We start from the raw sequence: 24,555 nt of genomic DNA, 5'->3' as shown, positions 1-24,555 counted from the left end.
TCCACCTAATGTGCACATCTTTGGACTGTGGAAGGAAACAGGAATACCCATAGGAAACCCACACAGACACAGGGAGAAAGTGCAAACTCCACACAAACGGTCACCGGAAGGTGGAATTGAACCCAGGTCATTGATGCTGTGAGGCAGCAGTGCTAATCACTGACCACCATGCCACCCATTAAGATTGTGATCCCTTTGCTAGTAATAATTGGACAAAATACTAGCTGTCAAAATGAGAAGACGCATTAATCAGAGAGAGAGAAAGAAAAGCCTGAATTTATATTAAGCCTTTCATGACCTATGGGCATCCCAGAATAATTTACAACCAGTGAAGTAGTTGTGAAGTTTAGTTATTGTTATAATGTAGAAAGTTCACTATAATAAAAACACAAGGGCAACTATGAATCTAAACCAGGCAACAGGGAGAAAGTGGATGGTAGCAAAAATAAAAATGTGATTCAAAAAGCAAAGTACAATAAAAGAAAACAGAAAAAATACAAGTGTTAGGGACATAGTAAGACTTAAAAAAATGAAGAAAATAACATTGAGGTGCTGGTACAATGAAGGCAAGGCAAATGATAGAGCAACTCTCTCAGAAGACACCAAAATTTTTTGATGCATTGGCAACGACAACCTACATAGTGTCTTTAAAATGTCTCAAGATGCTTCACGGGAACATTACAAAACAAAAAGATTTGTTTACTGACACCAACTATTCAAATGATCCAATGACTGTGCCAGCTCACTGCTAATTATTTTTAACTGCATATGAAACATTTTGCCATTTTTTCAAAAATTAAATTCTTACTTTGTTTAACGCTTTATTTTTACTACTGCATATACTGTTTCAATTAATTTTTTCCTGTTTGGACTTCTGTTAGAATTTTGTCACTATTTTTAAAAATATATGTACGAGAGATATTGTTGGCAATGTGCATGTTCCTGTCAGAAGTGCAGATAAAACAAAATATGCCATTGAACTGTACAAAGAAATATTGTGTTTAGATGACCAAAAGCTTGGGCAATAAAGTAAATTAAGAAGGGCCTAAAAGAGAAAGGTGAAGGAGAGAGATGCAAAAATGTAGTAAGGAAATTCCAGAACTTAGACAACTGAAAGTTCAAACAAAGCCAGTGGTGGATTGCTTAAAATTAAGGGCATCAAGAGACCAGAATTAGATGAACATAGATATCTCAGAGGACTGTGAGACTGGAGATTAGAGAGATCAGGAGGGATGATATCATGGAGGGATTTGAATTCAAAGGTAAGAATTTTAAAACCAAGATGCTGTTTGAGCAGGAGCCAATGTAGGCCAGCGGGAGTATAGGAGATAGGGGTTGGTGGGTGGCAGGACAGGTTGGGTAGGTGAGGAGGTGAGGGAGTTTGTATTAACTGAATGTTTCTCAGGAGCTTCAAAGTCATTAAGAAAATAATTTCAGACATAATAGCTCTCAATTTATTTCATAGACTTCTATCCAACTGTTCAGATGTGGAGGTGCCAGTGTTGGACTGGGGTGGACACGGTCAGAAATCACATGACACCAGTTATAGTCCAACGGGTTTATTTGGAAACACAAGCTTTTGGACCCTTGGTCCTCCTTCAGGTGTTAGTGAGAGAGGGACTATCAGATGCAGAATTTGTAAGTAAAAGATCAAGGATTCACACCATTGATGGGGATGTACTAGTCAAACCTAAGATGCTGTTAAATCTTTAATCAGTTAGAAGGTTTTAATTGATTAATACGTATATGTAAATTCCCAAATTCCTTTCAAGTCATGGTCCTGAGAGAACTAAAGGTTTCATCAGTTTAAAGAAGAGGTGACATTTTAGGTCAGTCTTTGCAAGTTAGGTGTAGACCTTGTTTAGAATCTGTTTGTATTTTAGTTTGGAGTCAGACTGGTTTTACTTCTAAAGTAGGAACTGTTCAGATGTACTGTCTGTTGGACCTAAATGAGGATGAGATGTTGCCTGGAGGCAGATTTAATTTTTAATTTCAACTTTCTTTTTATAATTGAAATACTAAACAATAATTATAAGCTGAACATTTTAACTATATTTTGTGTTCCTATCTTGTATTTTTCAGTGATAGCAACTAATTCATGATCTTGCCAATTTTAATTGAAGATTCAAAATATTTTGCTTAAGAAATAGTGTAATTCTGAAGTTTCTTTGAAAAAATCTTTAAAAGATATCCACAGAATTGATAAGTCTGAGTAATATTGTGTCACTGATTTCTCAACAAGTGAAAACTTTTTGCTTAATTTTCGTGAGGATGTGGTGTGCCTCAGTATAATTATTTATTTACTTTAGCAATTTATTGGGCTTTTTTGTTTTAATTGGCATGATATATATGCAAGCAATTGGTTATTATCAATATAAAACTGGAATAAAGTTCAGTGACTGAAATAATTCTTGCTTTGACAGTTGAGCTGTTTTAGCAGTACCTGTAATCTCACAGCAATCACTGCAGCATTCATATAATATTTTCCACATTCTTGCATGGTATCTTACCACAGATGATAAATTAAGTCTTCCAATCCAATCAGAAGTAATGTGAAAAATGTAAATTAAATAACTGGAGAATTGAAAATTAACTACTTGACCTCTATTAACAAATAATGTATTGGTTTTGCTGAGAATGTATAAAAGAAAATACATAAACTTACTGTGCAGTGTGAAACATGGCATGGAAAAGTAGATCACCATTCATTAAACACAACAATTTAATGAAAAATGGAGGAACACAACAGGCCAGGCAGCATCAGGCTGCCTAGGCCTCCTGTGTTCCTCCAGCTCCACAACATGTGGTCTCTGACTCTAGCATCTGCAGTCATTGCTCTCTGAATTTCTTGAAAAATAATGTCATGCAAGTATAATTTATGCAGGGCTTACCAAACTCTGCCCTAATTTTGGCAGATAATTGTTTGGAATCCTGAAGAAACTGTGGCAGTGGTAATTTAGGCACTTTTCTGATCCTTTCATTGATCTTCCACAAGTTCTCGTGCGAGGTCAAAAAAACAAAAGGCAGTGACTGGAGTCAGAGTCAAAAGATATCAAACTGACACCAGCGAAATGCTTGGGTCAAAGTAGCCCAAAATGTGCATTAATATTTTCAAATGAAGGTAACTGGTGTCAGAACTGGTGGAAGCACCAACATCCTTCACCACAATTAATACAAAACAATGAGATAACAAGGTGTAGAGCTGGATGAACACAGCAGGCCAAATAGCATCAAAGGAGCAGGAAAGCTGACGTTTCGAGTCTGGACCCTTGTTCACCTTGTTATCTCAGATTCTCCAGCATCAGCAGTTCCTACTATCTCTAATACAAAACAATGTATTTTTTAATTCTGCTTGTAAAACGCAATGGCTCAAAATTTCTTTGAAGTCTGAATCAGTCACAAAAATGTCTGTTATGCGATGTCTGTTACTTCCAATGGAGGCAGTGTGCAAATTTACAGAGTCTGCTCAATTAAATTATATCTCAGAAGAGAGGTACCTTCTAGATGGAGGGAGATGATGAAGCTGGCTGTGGAAGAGAATGTGAGCTAGACAGATGTGGAATGATGGGAGCCACAGGCAGGCATATGGCTTTTCTGATGCTGTACTGGAGGCCTTAGTTGAAGAGGTGTAGAACACAAATTATTTCATTTTTTTATCAGGGGCCCAGGAAACCCTCCAAACTGTCTGAAGGCTCTGGGAGCCGATAGTTTTGGCAGTCACTGACATGATTGTCTCCTTGCTTTGATCTTCTTGGTAACGATGTCTCCATGACGACTATATGATCATACCAACTAACTCTGTTTGTGTTGTTAATTAATTTATTTTGATCTGAATACTGTTTTGGGTGAAGAAATGTCTCCTCATCTCCGTCCTAAATCGTCAACCCCAAATCCTCATAATGTTACCCCTGGTTCTGGGCACATCCATCATTGGGAACATCTTCCCTGCATCTACCGTGTCCAGTCATAGAATCCCTACAGTGTGGAAACAGGCCCTTCGGCCCAACAAGTCCACACCGAACCTCAGACCGTCCCACACAAGCCCATCCCCCTGTAACCCATCTAATCTACACATCCCTGAACACTATGGGCAATTTAGCATGGCCAATCCACCTAGCCTGCACATCTTTGGACTGTGAGAGGAAACCGGAGCACCTGGAGGAAACCCACACAGACCCTAGGAGAATGTCTGTGTGGCGTTTGCACAGTCACCCAAGGATGGAATCGAACCTGGGTCCCTGCAGCACTAACCACTGACCCACCATGCCACCCTAAACAAGCAGCGCTTCAGGACAGAATTCAATGCACCCCAGATGGGACTCAAACCGGCAATCCCTGCCTTAGGAGGGCAGTGCCTTACCCATGTCCTGTTAGAATTTTATAAGTCTCTATGAAATCCCAACCTGGTCAATCTCTCCTCATACATCAGACCCGCTATCCCTGGAATCAGCCTGGTAAACCTTCGATACACTCCCTTGGGAGCAAGAGCATCCATCCTCAGAAAGAAATGCCAAAATTGCACGCAATATTCCAGGTGTAGTCTCACCAAGGTCCTGTACATTTGCAACAACACATCCCTTCTCCTGTACTCTCAACCTCTTGTAATGAAGGCCAACATACTATTTGCCTTCTTTACTGCCTGCTGCACCTGCATGCTCACCTTTAGCGACTAGTGCACAAGGACGCCCAGGTCCCACTGCACACTTCTCTCTCCCAATTTACAGCCGTTCAGGTCGTAATCTGCCTTCTTGTTTTTGCTTCTGAAGTGAATAACCTCACATTTAACCAAATTATACTGCATATGCCATTGATTTGCCACTCACCCAACCTGTTGAGATCATGCTGAAGGATCTCTGCATCCTCATCACAGTTCACGCTCCCACCCAACTTGGTACCGTCTACAAATTTTGAGATGTTACATTTTGTTCCCTCATCTAAATCACTAATATATATTGTGAATAGCTGGGATCCCAGCACCGATCCCTCTGGCACCCCACTAGTTACTACCTGCCACTTTGAAAGGACCCATTAATTTCTACTGTTTGTTTCCTCTCTGCCAGCCAGTTTTCTATCCATCTCAATACACTTCCCCCAATCCCATGTGCTTTAATCTTGCACATTAATCTTTAACATGGGACGTTGTCAAATGCTTTCTGAAAGTCCAAATATACTACATCAACTGGCTCTCCTTGTCAACTTTACTAGTTATATCTTCATAGAAATCCAACAGATTTGTCAAGCATGATTTCCTCTTCATTTGACTATGTGGTAGATTTCATAACAATGGATGATTGCTATACTAGATTCCCATTTTTGCAATGAAAATGCTAAATTATAATGTAAAAACCACTTCAGTCTTCTTTTTAGAAATTCCATATATGATAATATAGTGTTAGTTGAAAGATGTTCTACTGCAAATGTACATTACAGTTGGATTTTATATGGTTTAATTGTTTATTTAGCTTGGTTCATGCTTTAAGCTTTTTCGATTCATATTTTAAAATTTGAGTGACAGTCAATGTGATGTTCTACTGGTTTTGAAGGCTAGAAGTGAGATCTTATGGAAGCAGAAGATTTGTTCAATAGTTGTACAAGCTTGGAAAAAGGTTTTCCATGTGTTTATCCAGGTATATTGCTGAAAGTATGTGGAATTTCAGACACCTGTAGACAGACTTGAAGGATTGAAAAGTTAAAACTCACCACTGAAAGCAACCCAAGCTATGAAAAGTCAAAATAAGCTATAATACGAAGGTTGTAAAAGTGTAAAATTATCATTGTCATCACAGAAGAGGGTCAGTTTCCCTTATTTCCCAGGTATTAAATAGTTGGTACTCAGTGCAATCAGGAAAAGAGAAAGCTTGGATGATAACAACTTATTTGCAGTTTACTCAATAGAACCACCTCACCACTGAGTTGAATCATTCTTTATGCCAAGAATATACAGTGAACTCGACTGCAAAGTATTGGATGCATTTTCAGTACCATGTGCCAATGCAACAAATTCTGTTTTGCATGGGAGAACAAATTTTCTGCAAAGGCAAGGATGATTGGATGTTTCATTAGCAAATTGATGACAAAGGCGTTCTAGCCAAATATAATTCAATAGAACTGTATTGCATGCATTCAATCTTGCAGCCGTATTTCCCTGTTGTGGCCAAGAAAGGCCTTATCTTTTACAGGGCACTTCTGTGGAGGTTTCTATTTGGGCCAAGACTTCTCCTTTTGACTGCCTAGCTACGAGGTTATGGATGTTATTGAAACTTGAGCCCCTAGAGCTTTGACGTCTTGCAAAATACTATACAGCAACTGCATAATGAGATTATATTCTTGATTCACATTATGGAAGTTAGCGAGACATAGTTAATTGAGTATATTGGCTGTATCTTTATTCAGCTAATGAGATTGATCTGCGGCATGACACTTTCCTCTGCACACTGTTTCCAGAGTCATCTGTAAAATTCTTACAAAATTGTCAAGAAGTACCAATGAAAGTGATCTTGTAAATTTCGTGCTGTTTTAAAACAATCTGTATTTCTATACTTACTGTCAAAATCAATAACCTCACAATCCTCCACACTATACTCAATCTGACATCTTGTTGCTTTTTTCAGCTTCATAGTGTTCTTCTCACAGCTTACATTCCCACTTATCTTTGCACGGTCAGCAAATTTAGATGTATTAATGGCTTAGACGAAAAGTAGTCCAGTGTTGAGGTCCTAGCAGTGATCCTTGTGACACTTCATCAGCTATGGCCTCCTAATTTGATACTGCCATATTTATTCCTAGGAAAACTGGTAGCACAAAATTGCTTGCCTACCCAACCGCCTTCAATTCCAACCCTAACCTGGTTTAAATTTGTGGTCCGGGCCTTTATAATTCCCATTCGATCTAAAGCAGTTATCTCTATTTGTGTCACTAATTCCTCTATTGTATTATGAATGCTTCACACATTCAGATAAAGAGTCTTTAATAGCTTTTACAATTATTTACATGACCATTGGTCCCACACTGTTTAACTAAATCGCCGTGCTGTTCCATTATTAACACATTGATCTTCAGGTTTCTAAATCACCCTTCATCTCTTTTCTTTTAAAGCCCTATCTACAACCCTCGCTATTTAGTTCATCAGGATAGCCTAGCTTAAATGGAACCAATTGCAATTGGAACAACTTCCACTTTCCCCAGTACTGGTGCCAGTGCCCATGAATTGAAACCCCTTCCGTCCATGCCAGTCTTTGAGGCACTTGCATAATTCTGTAATCTTAACCTTATGCCAATTGACATACAGCTCATGTAATATCCAGAGATTAAGATGAAAAATGAAAGCTTAGTTTATGACAACACACAATGCTCAAGTGAGTGTCAAGGATTAGCTTAATTCAGTGTGCATATTTGCTTGTGTTGAGTGCTATTCAAGGCATTGTCTTAATGTCCTAGCCAACATTCATGTGTCTCCTTTGCTACCAAAAAATATTTAGTTAGGCTTCTGCCTTATGTTGAAATTCACTGCATATACAATTGCTGTCATACTCACTGATATGAGTATGACAGCAATACTCATTGCTGTAATTGTATGCGTAGCACTTTGAAACATTGCTAAGAAGGAACATCAATGCAAGTACATCTTACTTTCTGGATTTGCGTCCAGCAGAAGTCATTTTGGCATTTTGCAAATTAAGTGCTATTCAACAACTTATAGCAAATACTAATATTCAGTTTTGAATTTGGATTGATAATCATTCATTCACAGTGAATGCTTCCTCTTTATATCCATGTTTATCTTTTTTTCAAACATGCTGAACATATGAATTAAAAAGTTTAACAGGATATGCAAATTTGTGGTAAACTGTATAATAGAACTTTTTGATGTGCAACAGATGAATTGAGAATAAGATGCATTTGCTCTCATGCTTCTTGCTGTGTCTGTTCCTGTTAGAACTGTACTGCTGTGTTTCCGTTATAATCTATTTCAGAATCCACTGTCCAAACTATCCTGAAGGAAATCTCTTGTATAAACTGAACAAAGAAGAGACTTCTTGTTTCACTAGCCAATTAAATAACTCGCATTTAAAATGTTTGTCTGAACTAACTGAAGTAGTCAATATGTCAAGTAGAAACTGGCAAGCCACATGTAAGTTAAATGGCCAAGGAGAGGATTTGGAACAATCTGATTTGCTTTGAAGTTTCTTAGAGGAAGCAAATGGAAATGTCCACTTAAACTATTTATGTAAGCTAATACAATAACTTCCATAGTGTAGCCACTTCTTTATTCCCTGCAGGTCATCTGTCCATTTTAGTGCAGTGTAAAGGGCTTTGCATTCTCCTTAGACACTGCCATTTCACTCATGTTGGAAATGTGAAACTATCAAAATAAGTCAAGTAAGTCATATGTTTGAACAGCTGCTATACTGTAACTTGATTTAGCTGCCAGTAAATATAATGAGGGTATGTGCCAAATAATACAGGATGTATATACTTTGCGACCATCGTATTTTGCGAGATGTAATCAGACATTTATTCTGACAACTTCAACTATCTGTTAAAATGACTACCGAGTAGTGGGAAATCCTGGCTGTTTTATATGGTTTGAACATATTTGATATATATCCAACCCTAGTTAACCTGGAGAAGGTGATGGATAAGGCCAGAGGAGAAAGATTTAAAAAGGATACAAGGGGCAACTTTTTTACACAGGCAGTGGTTGATGTGTGGAATTAACTGCCAGACAAAATGATAGATGCAGGTACAGTTACAACGTTTAAAAGATATTTGAATAAGTGCAAGAATAGGAAAGATTTGGAGGGATATGGGCCAAACACAGGCAGGTGGGACTAGTTTAGTTTGGGGACATGGCTGGCGTGGACTAGTTGGACCGAAGGGTTTGTTTCTGTGCTGCATTACTCTGTGATGCTAGGGTAAGCTATCCCTTGAACCACTGCAGTCCATGAGGGATAGATGCACCCACAGTGCTACTGGGGAGGGATTTCTAAGGTCTTGATCCAACAGCAGTGCAGCAATGGTGATATAGTTCCAAGTCAAGATAGTGCGTAGCTTAGAAGAGAACTAGCAGCTGGTAGTTTTCCCCTGAAAATGATGCTCTTGACATTCTAAGGTTGTGGAGTTTGTGAGTTTGGAAGGTGCTGTCCTTAGAGCCTTGATGAGTTTTTGCATCGCGTCTTGTAGATGATGCTCACTGCCATGCTGCATTATAATGGATGGAGCGAATGATGAAGGTGTGAGAAGGGGTGCCCATCAAGCAGACTGTTTTATCCTGGATGGTGTCAAGGGTCTTGGGTATTATTACAGCAGCATTCATCCAGGCAAATGTAAAGTATTTATCAGATTCCTCACTTGTGCCTTGGAGATGATGGACAGGCTTTGATGAGTCAAGAGGAGAGTTACTGCAGTATTCACAACCTCTGACTTGTTCTTTCAACTACAATATTTATATGGCTGATCCAGTTCAGTTTTTGATCAATGGTAACTTCCACGATGTTGATATTTATTGATTCAGTGCTCTTAAGCCCATTGAATCTGAAGGAACAGATGGTCTTTGCATAGCATTTGTGAGGCATAAATGTTACTTGCATCTTATTAGCCCAAACCTGAATGTTGTCCAGGTCTTGCTGCTTTTGAACATGGACTGCTTCAGTATCTGAGGAGTCACAAATGGTACTGAGCATTGTGCAATCATTGGTCAAAGGCAGTCACCCTCTTGTCCCCAAGGCTGTAATGAATTCAATGAATCTGAAGAAGGGTCCCAACCAAAACGTCAACTTTCCTGCTCCTCTGATGCTGCCTGGCCTGCTGTGTTCCTCCAGCTCCATACTGTGTTGACACAGTTAAGTTAATCCTGATTGAAGAATGATTAGCTCAGAAATGAAACAAGTCGAATGTCAGTTTTTGGATAAAGTAATTAAATACATTGATCAACAAAAATGTCAGTTTTTTTTTATACACTGTCAGTAACATTAGTTAGACTCGGCTGTGTACCCTTCGGCTGGTATAAAACTTGCCTTCTAAAAATGTGAGCTAGGTCCCAATTTCAATTTGGGTAATTAGAATGTATATATTAATAAGAGCGGATTGAAAATATTTCAAAACAATATGGTGTTTGGAGGTTGCCCACTTGAGAAGCTTTGTAAAGATCTTTCACAAAATCTTTACAGATCATTATTCACAGTGAGGAAAAGAGACATTTTGGATCTGTGTAAATAGAATAACCTAAATGGCATCTCCTCAACCAATGAGATTTAATGATTGGAAATTAAACACAGGATGGACTGAGAAGGGAGTGTGAATTAGAGCGGGTGAATTCAGGAGCAAATCAAGTACAGAAAGAGAGGGGAAAGAGAGAGATAAAGAGATGAAAAGGAAAAGTAAGAACAATGGTTGAAAAATATAAAATTTGACATTTCTGAAGTCCCTTTCAAAAATTCAAAACCTGAAGGAATGAGTTTCCATATTTGTAGTAATTTTCTGTGTCAGAGTTTTATTGGAAGTAATTTACAGCCACTACATTGGTAAAAATGGGTTACACTATTAGTATTGCTATGCATTAGTTTGGTTTATATCGGCTATGCAAATATAGCAAGTTCATACATTCATTACCTGTCAGTGGTGAGGCAAATGACAAAGTGTACTGTCCACGGCACTAATGACAGATACTAATGCAACTGGAACAGTTCTTTTTGACATTTGCATTTAGCCTCATTATTTTTTCTTATCACTATTTATACATAAATAAAGGTTTTGCTATTGGCTTTGGTGTCATGTTAACAGCAAAATCTGGACCCTTAAAGATTGTCCTCACCTGAAGTCTTTTCAATGTTTTAAAAATTCCAAATGACGCAAGAAGATTTGCAGTAGTGCTAATATTTTTGGTTTTGTAACCTGCCTCACTTTGGTTAGTGTCTGCTTCATCAGCTTAAAAAAGCTACAGATTCCAGTGATTTGCTGCAGTTACTATTTAACACATGTGTTGTCCTATTTAATATCATCAAACATATAGAAATAGAGAAGTTGATACATATTAAGAAACTGTTGGTGGTAAAGTCTACAAAATAGAGATGGAGCAAAGTTGCTAAGTGAGCACAATTGATTTAAACTGAAAAAATGAATTAAGCAAAAAAAGTTGTTCTCAGTAAAGAAGTTTGTTAATAAAGCTGAAGATGGCTGTTCTGAGCATATTAGTGACAAAAATCCTGCTGTGATGTTTATGGAAGTAATGACCAGCCTCCCAATAGTAATCATCTTGCTTGATGTCAGGAACTGTATTGTTTTTATTAATATTTCTTTATTCCAGCTAGATAGATAAATTCTGTCTTCACACCAGCTCTGAGCACAGTGTTCCCCAAATTAATGTCCACTATATCCTCATTTTAACTCTTCAAATTTGGCAGACACAAGTAAAATCAAAATATCAGTAAAGTAGCACAGCAACATTCAGTGTGCAGTAAATAAAGTTCAACATTTTATAGATTGATGTTTTATAAAATTACAATGTGTTTTTCAAGCACTTTACAAAAATGTTATTGTAATTGCTCATGTCGCTTTTAGCTCAGTAATCCATATTCTCAGGTGACAACACATAGGATATAGGAGCAAGAGTTGGCCATTTGCCCCTTCTAGTCTGCTCGGGCAGAATATAATCATGGCTGGTCGTTCAACTCAGTATTGTGTTCCTGCTTTCCCTCCATACCCTTTGATTCCTTTAGCCCTAAGAACTATATCTAACGCCTTCTTGAAAACATTTGGCCTTAAAAGCTTTGTGGTAGAGAATTCCACAGGCTCACCACACTCTCAAGATATTTGCCTTCATCTCAGCCCTAAATGGCCGACCCCAAATCCTACCTCCCTCCCACTTCTCATCAACATTGTGGGTCACCCGTCCTTCCACCTGCTCAACATCCTATACCCATCCTGTCCACATTACACGAAAAGAAATGTCTTGTAAAATAAGCATGCAAGCAAAGCACATGTACATGTTTCCAAATAGCTGTTAGCATAATATTAACTTATAGCCACCATACCAAACAAACACCCTCCCCTATCCTACCTCTACCCACTGCAACACACTGCTAGAGAGAAACACTTTATATCCTAGCTACCTGCTCGTACCTTCCGTAACGCACAAATTCCCCTTTCCTCCTCACAATTGCGCAGAAATTTGATTTTCTTCCGAATAGTGATCAATAATATGTCTATCAATGTAAAAGCTCAGCAGGCCTGGCAGTATCTATGAAGAAAAAATCAGAGTTAACATTTCGTGTTTGGTGAACCTTTCTCAGAAGTTAGGCAGAGTCAACAGACCTGAAACATTGACTCTGATTTTTCTTTGCAGATGCTGCCAGACCTGCTGAGCTTTTCCAGCAATTTCTGCCTTCAATTCTACTTCTCATTTGTTGACCACCTTCTGTCAGTACCTTGCATGCTTCCTCATGTCCCAGTTGTTGACTCTGACTGTGTACAGATACAGGCAAGACCATCATGAGCTCCAGAATCCAGAAGACATCAACCAAGACCATCTCAGTAGTCAGTGGAAGGATCAGAGAAGCCTGCCTGTATCACTGCTGAAACTAGAGGAATTTTGCCCCATAGAAGTAGTAGTAAAGTTAAAGCTTTGTAGGTGCACAAGGATAAACTGTCATGCTTCTGCTGTTAAAACACAAAAGTATTATTCATTTGCACCTGTTGCTTACTTATTCAATATATGTGATGAATGGGAAGGTGTGATTTGATGAGGACCAATGGAAAGAATGTCCAAGGGGTGGTCAGTTGGCTATAGGACTGTTTAATGTCAGTGACATTGGAGGAGGGTGGTTGCAGAGATTAGTTGTGGCTGTTGCATGCACTTCTTTCATTTGATGCAACCTAAGTGAACCTTTTATTAATAATGGAAGCCCAATCTGGGCAACAATGTGGATGGCTAGTAATTCATGCATCTCACCATCTTCCTTAATCCACTTCTCTATCTTGCTTTTCCGTAGAATTGTCTGAAGAGATCTACACCTCGAACCTCCCACAGGCCCAAACTTTGCTGCAAGCCACACAAATTTGTACAGTGTAGCACATTGCAACAATTTGGGAGACCTGGCTGTCGCATGCTGCAGGGCGAATCTAGATTTGTTGGAACACCTGAAGGACATTTTCAGTACGCCATTACTCATTTGATCACACATCTGTAGTCATGGCTTTCATTTGAGCACTGTTGGGTGTCATTAATCAACCTTCTGACTGGTGTCATCTTCTGAATTTGAAATGCACATCTCTTGTCTCAAAGCAACTTAACAACCCAACCCTGTATGTGCTTAAAGTCCAAAGATGACAGGAACTTGGACGGCCACAGGATTAAAACGTCACAGTTGATCCATGGGAATCTTATGTGCATTTACAGGAAATCCTTTAGTGGTTGCAAGTTGGAGCAGGACCTCTTGTGGTTCATGAATTCTAATCTAGTGTATGGAGATTGCCAAGTCCTTGTATTCACTGACACCCTGCACTTGTAAGAAGCCAGCCAGTGACTCAAACCTAAGCTCATTATGACTGACACCATCACAGGCAATGTTCACATAATTGTCGGCAAGGGAAGGCAGCCCATCAGTCACCTGTTTTGTAGTCCATCAACTGAGAGATCTTTATGTTTGTTTCTGGCAGAGCTGTGAAAGGATCTGAAAGCAAAAATGGTGGTGACTTTGACAAATATCTGATAAAGACAGAGGAATCAAGCTAGAGCACTGAAACAAGTTGTTATCAGTAATTCAGAAACTCAGAAAGTGAATTTGGGTTTTCAAGTGCTTGAAGATGAGTGCGTTCAAGAGAGTAGATCCAGGATTTTCATGGGCAAGACATGTTTAGTTAAATGGATGTAAACTGGAGACTTATTGATCTAAAGTGTGATGTGAGTTGTATGTAGAACCTTAGATATAGTAGATAAATGTTACTTAAGATAGAATAGATATTAACGGGCAAATTCAGTGATCCACAACCTCAGTGGGGAATCATGATTCAAAGAAAATGGTTTGATAGTCGGTACTACAACATTGTCTGTTCGTGCTCCCTTTGAATGCAGTTTTTCACTGGTCACTTAATTTAGTGTCAAAATCAGGAGCCCATTTGCTGTACCCATCCCAGGAAAATTTGTAAAATATTTTAAATTACAGAACAAATACCTTTACCAATTGTAAAATGGCACTGAAAAATGTTTGAGCCATTCCAGTAGTCAAATTCTCACTAAACAAATAATTGTTCTTGCAATTTTTGCAAGAACAATTTTTTTTAATTCCAAGGGCTTTTCTGCAGTATTGTTTGAAGTACCCTTTTAATAGAGTACTTTATTTATCTGTCTCAGTGATACATGCTGACAACCATACTACACTATCAATATAATTTCTATCATAAAAAACCTCTACTTTATCCAATTTACTGTTTAGAGAACCCAAATACAATAGATACTTTATACTGAAATCTTGTTTGGCATGACAGATGTCACTTTGTCAGGACTTCTACTGTATCAACAGTCACTCTATTAAATGGTACTGGCTGAGAGTTTGATGAAATGAACTCAGTAACACCAGCTTCAGTTACAGTAAACAGTCACATCAACTTGAAATTGCCACAATCTCCATTCTCATTTAAGGCAGGATTGACAAACCAATCCCAAAGCAGCTTCACATTGTGTTTCTTTATGAAAATAAACTTTGCTTAAAATTGGCCACATTCAAAATTGTGAATGGAATACATATTCTCTATGTCCTAATCTTAGATGCATGTTGAAAATTACAGCTCACTTTCATGATTTACGTATTATGCTGAGAATGGTGCTGATGGGGCAAACTTGGATTTAAACCCAACATGAATGGGACAGAGATGTAGTTAAAATTGACATTAGTTATTTGCGCCGTGACTCTGGCATATTCTTTGCTCAATGCCATTTTTCCGTAACGTGAAACTTGTACAGGCTGACAGCTGTCCTAGGCTATTACAGTCTAAAATCTTGCTCTTGTAATTGACAGCACATGATTATTTTTAGTGATTAAATATATTTGAAGCTCATCAATAAAATATAGTGGGAATCATGTCACTGCTGTTGTATTAAAAGGGAACATAGCTTCAGTTTAGTGGATCATTGGATCATCATGGTATGGTTAACAAAAAGACTCTAGCATCCAGATCACTTCAATCTTCTTTGCCTTACACTATCTTGGAAAGTTTCTCTCACCATCCATGGGCTTTGTAATTACCTTTTTTTCTGGATTGAGGAACTGTTGGAATAAAAGAAGCAACAACCTGTGGGAGCTGTGCCTCTCAGAAGACACAAGATGAGAGTAATGGTTTTGGAGTAGATCTGTAGCTCGGGTTGTGGGTGTTGAGGTTGGTTGGCTTGCCGAGCTGGTTTGTTGTTCCGCAGAAATTTCGTTACCGTGCTTGGTAACATCCTCAGTGCAGCCTCTGATGAAGCGTCGGTGTGTTTTCCCATATGGTTTTTAAACTCTGGGGTCTGTTGCGATGGATTGCCTCACTTCCGGGTTTCCTCCGTAGTGGAATGTATATGGGGTCAAGTTCAATGTGTTTATTAATAGCATGCCTCGTGGAGTGCCATGCTTCCAGGAATTCTCGTGCTTATCTCTGCCTAGCCTGTCCCAGGATCTTGGTGTTGTCCCAGTTCAAAGTCGTGGTTCTCCTTGTCCATGTGGATTGAGATGAGTGAGTATTGGTCATGTCTTTTTGTAGCCAGTTGGTGTTCATATACTCTTGTTGTTAGTTTCCTTCCTGTTTGTCCGATGTAGTGTTTCTCACAGTCTCTGCAGGGGATCTTGTAGATGACATTGGTCCTGTCCATGGCGGGGAGTGGGTCTTTCGTTCGGGTGAGCACTTGTCGTAGGGTTGATGTGGGCTTGTGTGCCACTCTGATGCCCAGCGGTCATAGAAGTCTTGTGGTGAGTTCTGACGTGTTCCTGATGTAGGGTCATGTGATGAGTGTGTTGGGGCGTGTAGAATCTTTCAGATACTGTTCCTGTAGGCATCTCCTGACCCAGTTCTTTGGATGTCCATTATCCTTGAACACTTAGAAGAGGTATTCCTCCTCCTCTTGCGTAGTTCCATGTTGCTGCAGTGTCTTGTTGCTGTTTTAAATAGTGTTCGCACGCAGCTTCGTTTGTGTGTGCTGAGATGGTTACTATTGAAGTTCAATACCTGGTCTGTGTGTGTGGCTTTTCGTTGTACATGAGAGTGATGGGTCTGAGATATTAGGTGGGAATATGATCATAGGCCAAAACCAGTACTCGGGGTGTACAGGCTCACTGTAGCTTTGCTGGACCCAAAAGCGGACGAGTGCATCAAGCTGGCTATCTTGGACATCTGAACCTTCCTACAAGGATACCTGCTGTTAGTACTACTGGGTACTGTATTTGGCCAGAAGCTGTAAGTCACCATAGCTCTTGATTTCTTTTCCACTGTCTCTTTCCATGTATTAGAAGTAGCCACCTTCCCCTGTATGCCAAGCATCTTTCACTACATATATGTTCCCATTAGGACAGGGCACCAGATGATCAGTTGAAAAGGGTACTCCAGTCCATTAATGTGCAATTGATGGTTGCTTACAGAAATTGGATCGTGCATGTTGTTGCAAAGTACTCAGACAGTCTTCATAGTACGTATGTCCTGAGACATTGTGCTATCCCATCATCAATTGATCCTCTGAGGAGCATTACAGGATATTTGGTAGGGGGGAAAATAGATAATCTCTTCAGACTTGGCTCATAATACCCATCAATAACTCTAGTACTCTGCAGCAGCATACAGTCAAAGCTGTGAAGCCACCAAGATCATAATTAAAGATACTGTAGGAATGCTAACGTTGAAGTATAGGTATTGTGAAAGGAATGTCCATGAAAATTCTTCCATATGATTGTACATTAACAGAGCCTTGCAAAGCGGCCTAGAGAAGAAGTAGAAAAGATTGGCAAGGAAGTAGGAATACAGAAACAGGAGTAGGCCATTTAGCCTGCCAAGCCTGCCCCACAATGCAATACGATCATGGCTGATTAACGTTCTAGTCCCTTTTACCTACCCTATCCCCATAACCTGGGGTGCCATTTTTAATCAGAAGTCTTTCAGTCTCTAAAAATATTCAAAAGACTGACCTTTCACAACCCTCTGTGGTAGAAAACTCCAAAGGTTCACAACAACCTGAGTAAAATTGAAAAAAATCTTGGATCTAAGTGGCATTCCCTCACTTTTAAAATGTTACTTCCTGGTTCTAGACCCCACAACTAGGAAGAACATCTTACATGCATTTACTGTGTCTACCCCTTTAAGTATTTTGCAAGTTTCAGTGAGGTCACCTCTCATTCTTCAAAACTCTAGAGATTATAGGTCCAGTCTGTCCAATCTCTCTTCATAGGACAGTGCTGCCATCCCAAAAAAAAGTCTGGTGAACCTTCATAGCACCCCATCTATGTGAATAATATCTTTCCTGAGATAAGGAATCCAAAACTGCACAAAGTACTCCCAGAACAGTATAACCAAGTTCCTATGTGACTTATCAACAAGACCACCAAAATCCCTTTGTACATCTACGCTTTCCAATCTCTTACCATTTTAAGACATACTCTGCATATTTGTTTCTCTGACCAAAGCAGACAACCTCATTTTGGTACATTATATTCCATCTACTATGTTCTTGTCTATTCACTAAGCACGTCCAACTTCTCTTGAAGCCGCTTTACTAATATGCTAGTAAATGAGAGGAGAGATGCTATGATATACCCTTTTGACTCAGGGATAGCAATTGTTGAAAATTGGGAGGTGTAGCTCAAGAGTGTCATCAGGTAATGTTGTTGGTTGAACCAAATAAGAGGTACACTCACCCCTGTTGCTCTTGGGAATTTATGAAATTTTCCTATTCTGAACCTAGGTGATGCCATGATATTGCAACAAGACTCAAGACAAGTTAAAATGGCCTGAGACTCGTGCAGCTGTTGGCAGGGTGTTCCCTTCTCAGCTTGGGTGTACTCTGTTAAAATTGAAGCTATAATATCACCTGTTTCATTCCATGGGTTTCAATTATGGCCTATGAATTGATTGGTGGTGCTTCTTTGATGTTTGTTTCTCAGGTTACAATACGAGTTAATTTGAAAGAAATTCTCTGCAATAATAGCTTAATTTAATAAAATATGAGACATTAAACAATCAACATATGTGATTCAGGCCTTGGAAACATCAGACCCAACTTAATTTGGTCGATTGTTTCGCAAAAGATATAAACTAAAATAAATATGAAAATCCAGCATGATGTGCAATTACTTAACTGCTTTATAAATATCTTTGCTCGTGAAATAATTGATTATAGTTAAAAATGTTAGTTATTGTTTTCTCAGAGAAGAACACTGGTTAACAGTTACTTCATAGGATTCTCTGCTTTCCATGACCTTGACTTTGGAAGTTTTTTTAAAATTCCATTTTAAGTGAACTTGTTGTAATAGATTTTGCTGTGAAAATAATCGTGAGGCTGATGGCAACATTTGGTGAGTGGACATATGCGATTAAACATGGAAATTTGTAAGTCACTGTTCTGAGCTACAGCCACTCCTTCATAAACTGTACGAATACAGCCTCTTTCCATCTAACTATCCATGCAAATGTGTTGAACAGCATGAGGTTCCTGTAGTGACATCATGGATAAGAACTACACTCAACACAAATGTCAGAGTTTATCCTTTCCTGTCCAAGAACCCTTTTCACAGCCTGATAAATCCTAATTACTGCCAAAAACCTCTCTGGCATTGAATGTTACCTTTAGCAAGCATTAATCCTAAGATTTTAATTATTGTTATTGATTTAAAACAAAATGTGACAATTTTCTTGCTTTTGATTTTTTAAAAGCTTTTCATTCTGTGTTTCTTTACCACATATTTCATTTTGAATTCACTGTCAAATGATTGTTCTTCAGTCCTGGTGATGTTTATTAACAGTTATTCAATTTGATTGGTTAAGGATATACTGAATTGCTTGCCTGTTTGGACAGATCCCAAAAGCTCTGTAGAGAATACCACATTGTTTGGATGTCCTACAGCAATTTGTTGTTTTCATTGTTTGGAAAGTATGTGGGCAAGTGTAGATGTAATGAGCACAAGCTCTCCGCTCAAAGCAAAATATGGTCCATTGAATATCATAAATATGCGTATTACATAGTTTACCAGTTACTATATTGATCTGAAATAATTACACTAAACATAGCTGTGCTAATCAAAGTCAATTGAGAATTACTTTGTCCAGTAGTGAGTAGAAAACAGTAATCATACAGAATAAGAACAGAAAAAGCGACAGCATTATTGAAATAGTAGGATGAGAAATAAACTTGCAATAACCAGTATTACAGTCTCAAATAGGCGGGCAACAAAATGCAATTGAGTGGATTAAATAAACACTGCATGGAGAAATGCAATGCGTAGAAATGAGTAAAATATTTTTGGTATTTATTTCCACACCTTATCTAAAGGTTCTCCTCCATCACTTTACAAAATGGAGTAACTTTGGTAGGTATTATAGCATTCACTTTTATAATTGTCTGATTATATTTAAGACTCTGTCACTTGGGCCATAGCAATGGTTTTGTCATTCATTTGTATTCAAGACTATTCTAACTAGAAATTTTGAGCAGTAGTGATCAACTAAAAAATATCAGCTGTTGATTTTCTTATCATTGTGTGCAATGATCATTGATTGTAAAGTTAACGAGCGTATATTGTGATAAGTAACAGTATATTCCAGTAAAATATGAAGAGTGAACAGTTTAGAGTCGGTATATTATGTAGTTTCAGAAACAATTAACCTTAGTTAATATATGCAAAATGTGGCTAAGAAGCACTAATTATGATTTTCACTTTAACATGCATGTACAATGTCTAATTTTTATAAAATTTGACTAGTGGGGAAATTTATTTGCCACAGTGACCCTGTGGCATAAGGTAATAACCCATTTTAATTGACATGTGCATATTAATTAGAATTTAGACAAAGATTTTTTTTCCCAGCGTTATCATTCTCTGGAAATGTTCAGTGCTGTTAAGGTGATGAATCACTTTACCTTTAATGGTTCATTGTCTGTATTTTTAACCAACCACTGTTATAATTACTGTACTGATACTGTAAGTTAATACAGCTCATTAGCGCAAAATGTTTGAGTTGGTAATCCATTACTGATTCCGAAGATATTAAGTCATATGTCGTCTTAAAAGTATCAAGCTGAATGAATTGCTATATTTGGAGCCTGAAAACATTTGTCCAATGTTGTGTGAATATTATTAAAGTTTTCAGTATTAGTGCCATTTGAAAGTATATTGGTTAAAGACTTTGTTAAATAATAAACACTCTGGATCAAAGCCTCAAGATTTGTTGCCTGTTGCAAGTTCTGATGGTATGTTTTGTTAATCTTATCACAATGTTGGTTTCAATATTTAATTTGGGGATTTGCTGCTGGTTACCACAAGTATTTTCAGAACTGAAGAATTGTCCTATATTTATACTTTTGGTAGATGTAGAAATGGATTATGGTCCAAATAGGTCACGTAATGCAAATGTCAAAAAATTTGATTAAACATGAAAGCTATTATTTTCAAATAAAGCAACTTTAGTAACACAGTACATTGAAAAGATATATCAGTTAATATGTGGGCTAAATAGAGGCAACCCCTTAAGATTAAAAGATGAAACTAGAATATTCTGAATTATGAAATTGAGGGCTATAGGAAACATGCACAGGGTAAGTGGGCAATAAATCCTACAATCCTATACTTCCTGACTTCATGCTGTTATCAACTAAGAATATCCTTTATCAATACACTAGGTACCACTAATCACTGAAGTACAGAAGATAAATAAGAGGACTTTGCTTGGTTATTTTGATGGCTTGTGGGCTTTTAGGCCTTTTTTTTTTTAGCTGTGTTAAGTGCTTTAGTTAATTTTACAAAAAATGTCCAGAGTTAATTTATCTAGCTGGAAGACAATCTCTGCCTATATATAAAATTGATCCTGTCTGGATTTTCCCATTTACAGTTTAAAAAATGAAAGGGTTTCGTGTAATCATTTCTGTCATGGTCCAGAGTGAGTTGTCTCTCACAATCGTGCACTTCTCACCTCACTAATTATGTAAGCAGGATGCTGAGTACATTACTCAGCATATCGCATAGCCAGCAAGACAGAAGTTTTCACCACTGCTGGGACCTTCCTGCTTCCAAGGCTTGGCAGCCATGCTTCAAGCACAGCTGGACACCACTTCAGATGCTGCAAACCAGGAACTGCCCCTTACACATCACAGAAGAAAGACAAGCCATCTCCTTGCTTCCTGGAGAAAGCTCTCGAGGCCCTAGTGGACAGTCCACTTTTTGGCTGACTGCAAAAACAGGCGCTTAAACTGATACATCCAGCCTGGGCAGAAATAGCAGCACAGGTCAATACTGTGTCCATCATCATTAGGGATCGCCAGCAATGTCTTAAGAAGGTTAAACTCCTGCGCTCCGCAATGGTAGATGGCACCATCTCTTTGCTACCTCACATTCTCAGGTCTGTCTATCAATGTAACTGTGCTACTACACGGGCATCTCACCAAGAGTCATGGACTCCCTCAGCATCATATCCACTCAAAGACCCACATCCATCTCCTCTATCATCTCCAGAAGGAAGATGTCACAACCTGAACCCTCAATAACAGTTCCGCCTCTGAAGTAAAAGCCTGTGAACCCTCGAAGGATGCACCAGCAAGGCATTCACTTGCACACTCCAATAACTCAAGAGACTTTTACTTTGGTGGCTAGATTAGACTTAGGAGAACAATCAGGCTCATACATCAGCCACACATCTCTTCAACTGGTCAAGGAAGAAATGCCTAAGGTCTCTGGTACTCAGATCACTGCCAGAGACTGGGCATTTGCTCAGCCCCATGCAGAAGATGTGCCCCTGTTCCCTGTTCTTAGCCAGAAGTGACAAGAGTTGCAGAGACCGATACATGAACATCAAGCAGGTGTGCCAGATGTCCTCAGTAGGCTGGAATGAAAGATGGAGGAGCCCTCCAATATTTCCTTTGGTGGCTCTGGCATACAACTGCCTAGCTGTCTCCATGGAAAGGGTGGCAGCTGTCTTGAAGACCCAAGTCAAGCAGAATGTTCAGTGATTGCCTGGTGTGTGTTTGGTCTTGTATGCCATCATTTAGCTAAGAGTGCTCAGCATCACTGGCAAGCTGAGGGAGGGACAAAGTATGTCAGCCACACTCTAAGTGCCTGTTCCCCTCAGGGAGACAGGATAGTGACAGCAGGCACCTACACAGAGGAGGAATGACACACAGGCACACCAGAAGCAGCCTCTTAGAATATTCCTGAGGGGCTTGGCCATCAGACTCTCCCTGCCTGTGATCTCAAAGCCTCCAGCAGTTCAAGGCTGAGGAGAGTGAACCTGCATCTGGGCAGGAGGCTGTCCATAGTCCTGGGCTGTCTATGCCAAAAAGCACCAAGGGATGACTGTCCAAGACTTCCAAATCAAGAAAGTCAACCACAGACCGACCATCTCCACCTCAGCTGTGGATGTTGGGACTGTGTCTAGACATAATGGGAGGAAGAGGAAGAAGGAAACAGACTGAGGACACATGGGTGCCATATCTTTATAAATATGCCATCATATTTGACAATATATTTCCACTTGCATTATTACACTGTCAACTGTAATATTATTTTCAATATAGGACCTGCTTAAGCAATACCCCGTGAGAGATACGGAACCTTTTCATACATCCCAGCAATGCAGGGAGTTGCAATCAGCAAGCATTGTTCATCTCAAATTCGTCTTTGACAGCAGATAATCTCATAGATCAGGAATCCTTAAACATTAACTTTGAGGGCTGCAATCAAGGTGTTCCATGTTAATGTAGAGGACAATAAGGCTAGAGGCAATGTGCAGGAATGTGCCAGGGCATGGCCTACCTCCATCCTTTTGATGTTTAGACCAACTCATGGGTGAATGTACAAAATCATCGATGATTCCACACATCTCAGTAGGAAAATACTGTTCCTTTATAGGAGGTATTCTAGGGAACACGGTGACATTTAGAAATGTTCAATGGGATGCTCACATCTCCATGCTCTCTCAAAGTGGTCTTCAGAGAACAGCTGCATAAAATACTGCCTTTTACAGGTTAAGCACTGTCATAGAGGGCGTTCGAGCATATCAAGGCACTTAACAGTCTCTGTTAACTCTGGAGCATTGAAAAAATACACATAAAATAATGGTCAAAATGAGCTTTTTGAAAATTAGTTTCAGTCTAGTAACTCTCATGAGGGACTGGACTACACATGATTCATGTCACAGCAAATCAGAGGGCAGCTCAGAATCATCACAACGGAACTCTGGGAGATATTGCCACAGTCAGGTGTTAAGGTGTGACTAAACCCGAAACATGACATTGGTGTTTTCCACCCTCCCCCCTCTTCTGATGAAAAAGAAAAGATAGGACTCTGTAAGGAGGAAGATGGGCAAGATAAATGTGTACAAGGGAGCAGTCATTAAGAGAGTGGGCCATTGTTAGAGTGGAAGTGCTGAGGCCTTTGCTTGAGAGTTTTTGATGTGAGGAAGCTGAGCAGGATACAGGTAAGAGCTCTTTAACTGTCTGTCTAGACTGAAGGCAGTAGAGATGGCAGTTAGGGCAGTGGTGTGCTTCTCTTGCAGGGTGTGGGAAATCGGGGAGATTTCCAGTGTCCCTGGTGGCTACACATGAGAGAAGTGCACCCGGCTGCAGCTCCTGACAGACCATGTCAGGGAGCTGGAGTTGGATGCACTTAGGACCATCCAGGGTACAGAGAGCCTCATGATAAGAGCTGTAGTGAAGTGGTCGCTCCTGAGGTGCAGGCTGCAGGTAGCTGGTTGACCACCAGCAGAGGTAAGGTGAGAAGGCTGATAATGCAGGGTTCCTCTGTGACCATTCCCCTCAATAACAGGTATACCATTTTGGATACTGTTGGGAGGGATGACCTTTCAGGGGCTAGCAGCAGCAGTAGTCTGGTCAGTAGCACTGTGACCAGCTCTGAGATTCCGAGGGAAAGGGTACATTCAGCCAGAGAGATACTGATCGGAGATTCAGTTGTGAAGGGGACAGACAAGAGATTCAGTGGCCACAGAAGAGACACCTGATGGTGTGTTGCCTCCCGGGTGCCGGGGTCAAGGGCCAGGTGTCTCTGAGCAGTTGCAGAAGATTCTGAATGGGGAGGGTGAACAGCCAGAGGTTATTGTGCACATCGGTACAAATGACATGGGTAGACAAAGGGATGGGGTCCTGCGAAATGAGTATAGGGAGTTAGATAAAAAGTTAAAAAGCAGGACCTCAAAGGTAGTGATCTCCGGATTACTCCCAGTTCCACATGCCAGTGAGGATAGAAATAGAAAGATAGGCCAGATGAATGTGTGGCTGAGGAGCTGGTGTAGGGGGCAGCGGTTTCAGTTCTTGGATCATTAGGATCCCATCTCGAGTAGAGATGACCTGTACAAGAGGGATGGGTCGCACTTTACCTG

The sequence above is a fragment of the Rhincodon typus genome, chromosome 15 (genome assembly GCF_021869965.1).
Source record: "Rhincodon typus isolate 14 chromosome 15, sRhiTyp1.1, whole genome shotgun sequence".
NCBI classification, from domain to species: domain Eukaryota; kingdom Metazoa; phylum Chordata; class Chondrichthyes; order Orectolobiformes; family Rhincodontidae; genus Rhincodon; species Rhincodon typus.
Note: the sequence above shows the minus strand (reverse complement) of the source record.